Here is a 5,891-nt window from a genome sequence, read left to right on the forward strand (position 1 = left end):
GAGTCATCCAACTCTGAACTGCTTCCGGTGTCAGACTGCGGTGTCGCGCCACATGGCTCAGCAACGCTAACCGCTAGCTTGTTGCTTCGGCTGCCAATGTCAACCGCATTTGTGTCTCCGTTACCTACATCATGTGACCTCTATCTTTCGCAATCGCGTCACAACTAAAGGCAGATCCACCGCCAGACAAGCTCTGTGACAGTGTTAGCCGTCTGTATTTCTTTGTCTCCGCTCAATTTCTGCACGTGTTTCGCCATTTTCCGCCCTCGACCCACAATGCGTCTTCTTCATAGACAATCTGTTGCTGCCAGTTGGAGGAAAAGAGAACTGTTGCCCCCTACCGGGACAGAAATACATTGCCTACAAGTCAGAAATTCGCACACAAGATGAATAAGACTTTGATGTGTAGTTCCCGCGAAAACAAGCAAAAGACGTCTTTTGGCAGTGAAAGAGTTAAGATTACTGACACCTAGTGACCAGTGTAGAATACTACATATCTTCACAACATCTTTGATGAGTCTTCTGAATGCCTTATATTTGTATTTTAGTTAATTTACTCATTCTTATGCTTGAAAATGCTTAATTTAGGCAAAAAATATACACAATTTTCTTAAATATGCCCATGTTATGACTAAACTAGGCTGTATTTAACTACAAAACAGAATGATTTATTAATTACTACAGTTTTGAAAGATGACACAATGAAGCTGCGGGATTCGAACCACGAATGTAGTCGCAATTTTGCCTCATTGCGTGTGGCGCGGTAAGACATGCCATCCAACAGATGGCACTGTGCTGAAAAAAAAACTGGCCTCTATTTTAAATTTAGCCATGACTCAGTTGTAAAATTTGTCTAAATTGCGTCACAATTCATTAACGTGCCCATGTCGGACTGCCAGCTCTCCCTGTTCATTCTTTGCTGTGTGAGGCAACAGCACTTGGACTTAAGGTCAGAAGTAAATTCCACATAGCAACAAGCGAGCATGCAAAAATGTAAGCTACCACTTTCTTGAAGAACGTTTTAAAACATAATTATGATAATTTGTTCCATAAAATACATTTGCAACAAAATGTGTTATATTATTATTGTTATTATTATATAATAATAAGCGAGAGTGTGCTACTGTATTGGACTACGAGCATGTTCGGTAAAACCAGGAAGAGTACAGATTGACAGTGGGATGGAAATCAGTTGTAATAACAGCAACACATTTGCATTTGAGGAAGAGAAAAACATCATTAAACACCTGCTCATTTGTTTCGCGCCTGGCTGACATTTCAAGAGGCGGGACCATGATTGTTAACGTGGAAGACAACACATTCTATAAGGTAAATCAGGCTAAATAACTTCTTCCATTTAATGGCCCTGGTTATTTCCCACCGAGTTGAGTTTATAGGGACAGGACTTTTACTTTAGCAATTTTCTCAAGTGTCAAAAGAGTCTTTTTTTTAATATTTTGCAGACATCATGGGCTCGTTTCACCTTTTGGAAAAGAACACCGACCTTTTTGATGAAATTCATCAAATCTGTCTCAAAACGGCATGGGTAAACATTTGGCTTGCAACTGATATTTTAATCTTCATCATAGGGGTAGTGAGCAACGCTACCATGCTTTGGTTACTTCTTAAAGAAACAAAGTCACTATCAGCCTCACAGGTGAGTTTATTGGTTCAAACCTCTGATATGAACAGTATTTGTTTGGCTTAGCATCACATGTTTGATGCTGTCCTAGTCATTGTCTTCCAGGTCCTTGGCATGAACCTTGTTGTGATGGACTTTTTGTACATCATTATATTACCGTTCGACTATGCTTATGGCTATAATGGGGGGAGTCAGGACAACAATAACACAGGTAAGAATGGCTGCAGACTGGATGCTAACTTCATGGAATATTACCAAAACTCTCTTTTTCATGTGAGCAGGTGTGTTTTGCTTATTTGCTTATTTAGTCAATAAATAGCACTGAATATCTACGCTCAGTTTCAGATTGGGTACGATGGGTTTGGCCTGTTTTAGAGGTGAAAACAACATGGAAAAGCAGAGAGCTGTCCATGGGTGGAAAAACAAGCAATTGTGATGGAAAATCAGAATCCTAGAGAAGAAAGAAACTGACGAACAGACTTTGAACAGGTAGACCAAGAAAAACATCAGCAGGTGGTGACAGATCCTTAAACAAATGTGCAGAGGGGAGGGGAGGGAAGGTATCACAATGTACCGTTCATAGAAGACTTCATGAACAAAAGTACAATGGCTTCACTAGTAGATGCAAACTACTCCTTAGCAAGAAGAATAGGAAGGCCACGCTGGAATTTGCCAAAAAGTACAGAGACGAGCCTCAAAAATACTTTTTTTTTTGTAGCAGCTATTTTATCGCAATTGGAGAACGCCTCATTAAAAGAAAATTTGGTTGGTGAAGTGGTTCCAGAGCCAACCACAGTAAGTGAATTTCCACGAAGTAGGATTCATCCATCCATCCATCTTCTACCACTTATCCGAGGTCAGGTCGTGGGGGCAGCAGCCTATGCAGGGAAGCCCAGACTTCCCCTCTCCCCTCTCTACTTCGTCCAGCTGATCCTGGAGTTCCTGGGCCAGTTGAGAAATATAGCCTCTCTGTGTCCTGGGTCTTCCCCAAGGCCTCCTACCGGTCGGACGGCTCCTCTCAGTGCGGTTCTACTCCGAGTGACAGTGCTCCTCACCTTATCTCTAAGGGAGAGCCCAGCCACCCAACGGAGAAAACTCATTTTGGCCGCTTGTACCCGCGATCTTGTCATTTTTTAGACATGAAATAACACCCCTATAGTCACCTTTACACTCATATTACCCAACATAATAGATATAATCGGCAGAAGAAAGACTCATGCTACTGTGTGTTTCAATAAATGTCTTGTGGACTGGACATGAGGTTGGGGATTCAGAGTTGAGTTGAGTTTTAGCTGGAGTACGGCCCCAACAGTAGCCCATGTTAGTATTATGATGATGATGTTATCACTGTGCCTGTTGTGAGATAAATATATAGAATATAATAAAAGCCTGTTGTTGGCAATCAAGTCTGGTGCAAGTCACTAGTGACACCTAGTGGCCAGTGTAGACTACAGTTCAACGTCTTGTATTGCCTTCAACTGTATTTGTATTTATAATACAGTACAGGCCAAAGGTTTGGACACACACAATACAAACCCGATGGTCCCAACCACACTAATAAGGCAAGAAATTCCACTAAGAAACCCTGACAAGGCACACCTGTGAAGTGACAACCATTTCAGGTGACTACCTCATGAAGCTCATTGAGAGAACACCAAGAGTTCACAGCGCTATCAAAAAAACATTACTGCATAAGAAATGGCCATAGCAGCAGTTTTATTTTGATAAAAGTTTGTATTTACTTGATTTGGAGACGCAAATGCGGCACGCCATCCTGAATGTAACTCACGCAGCCTTTTACCCAATCATCGTCCACGTTTCCTCTCCTTTCCATCCAGCGACCCAAAAACAAACAACATCAATCAGTTTGGCACAAAACATCTTCCCAATGTTCAACCAGATTGGTTGCCCCCTGCTGCTGGCCTGCATGTGTATCGAGCGCTACCTGGCGGTGGCTCGACCCGTGCTGTACCTGAGCGTGAGAAAGACGGAGTACCGCATCGCCGTGTCCGCCGTGGTGTGGGTCGTCACCTGCTCCTTCTGTGTCGCTGCAGGTTAGTAAAAACTCTCCAAAAATCCCTTTCACAACAAAAGCCAGCACTCCTTCTGGTAATTCCCATTGTTCTGCCCTTTTAAAACAACATTTGTGCTCCAGAGCTCCCCCTACTGCTGTGGAGTGTAATTATTCTTGCAATGTGTTTTGCACAGGCATTGTAAACAACCCGACTATCATGATCGTGCCTGTTTGCTTCCTCCTCTCCAACCTCTTCCTCATCATGCTCTCCAGCCTCGGGGGTGTGGTGTGGTCGCTACGGCAACAAAGCCCGGCTTACACAAGCAGAAACGCGGCTCGCTCCGACTCGCCCTTAAAGAGACGGGCGATGGTGAACGTCTTGACTGTGGTGGTGCCCTCAGTGGCTGCCTACTTTCCTGTTTGTCTGATGGTCCCCACTCTTCTTGCCTTCATCTCGGGTACATTTAAAGTCGAGGTGGTCGTATGCAACATCCTGCAAGTATGTGAGTTGTTTCCAAGGTTAGGCGTGCTCATCGGGCCGCTCTTTTACCTCGCCAAGGCAAAGCAAATCTTTTGCCAACGTGCGACGGGGAAGACGAGCAGTGCGTCCAATAATTGTACATAAACATGCAGTTGTTCAACAATTTCTGCACATGCGCATGAAATTGCACTCCACGTTAAACACCAGGAGTGAGCAACTGCCATCAGAGGCTAGAAAAAGGAGAAGGGGCGGGATTAAATAAGATCTGCTTCTTCCGACTCCTTTTCGGACATGTTGAATAGTGCAAGTGTGAACATGCGGCGTTCCGCTATGTATATTGTTTTGCACGTTCCAAATAAACTAAACCACGACCATTTGAAAATGTATTATGTTTCAAATAAAGGAAGACTTTTTAGGGATCTTTTTTATTATGTATTTAAAAAGGTAGGATTTTTAATTTGGCTTTTTAATGCAAATTTTACTTGTAAATTAATAATTTACTTCATTTAAGACACAATTTTTGATGCAGGCCTTTTATGTAATTGCATTTTAAAAATATTAAAGTAACTCACATTTAAGCTATTCGCATTTCAATTTCGGATTGCATTAAAAAAGTCGAACTTTTGATGTAGCACCTTGAATTGATTTTTCATCTATTGGAACGTTAATTTAAGTAATTCACATTTAAATGTAACATTTCATTTAAAAAATGTACATTTTTGAAGTAGCTCTTGTAAATTATTTTATGTAATGTCATTGCAATAGTGGATCTATAGTAACAGTAATTAAATTCAATTAAATTGAATTAAATGTTAGTTTAATTTAATTAATTCCCATTTAAATTTAAGATTACATTTAAAAAGGTATACTTTTTGTATGTAGCTCTTGTAATTTATTTTATTTAATGTCATTTTAATAGTGTATCTATAATAACGGTAATTAAATTAAATTCAATTGAATTAAATGTTAATTTAATTAAATTATTTCCCATTTAAATTTAAGATTACATTTAAAAAGGCATAGTTTTTGTATGTAGCTCTTGTAATTTACTTTTATCAATTGTAACGTTCATTGGATTAATTCACACTAAAATTTAAGACTGTATTAAAAATAGATTTTTTTGTACGACACTCTTTACATTTATTTGCATCTATCCTGTAGTAATGTTGATTTTAGTCATTCGCCTCAAATTTGTTATTGCATTAAATAAGTAACATTTTTTATGTTGCTTTTTTAATAAATTTTACCTATGGTCTATACTATGTACTATACTATACTATTATACACTATGTACTGCATGTATAGTGTAATAATAATTTAATTAATTCACATTACAGTGCATTAAAAAAATGGTTTACAATATATTTAAAGCCAAAACTTTGTGTTATTTATTATTAGTTTCAACATGCCCGCTTTTTTCTTCACTTCGTTGCTCTATTTTTCCCATTTTTGCTGTTTTTTTAGTGTTTAATTTTATTTCTACAACGTGCTGCGGGCCAATAATACACGGGTCACGGACCGCAAATGACCCCCGGGCCGCACTTTGGATCTCAGCTACGCCTCATGAAGTGTCCATTAACTGTACTTGTATGTACAAAGCCAAATTTTCCATATTTGTACACGTTTAATACCATAGTTATGAGATTTATTCGATTTATTTATGAGAATGACTCCAAATGAGATGATACTGTACTTATTTGCCGTGTTTGCTTCACTGACAAAACCCTCCCAAAAAACGCTCAAAAACCCAAAAA

The sequence above is a fragment of the Dunckerocampus dactyliophorus genome, chromosome 15 (assembly GCF_027744805.1).
Source record: "Dunckerocampus dactyliophorus isolate RoL2022-P2 chromosome 15, RoL_Ddac_1.1, whole genome shotgun sequence".
Lineage (NCBI taxonomy): Eukaryota > Metazoa > Chordata > Actinopteri > Syngnathiformes > Syngnathidae > Dunckerocampus > Dunckerocampus dactyliophorus.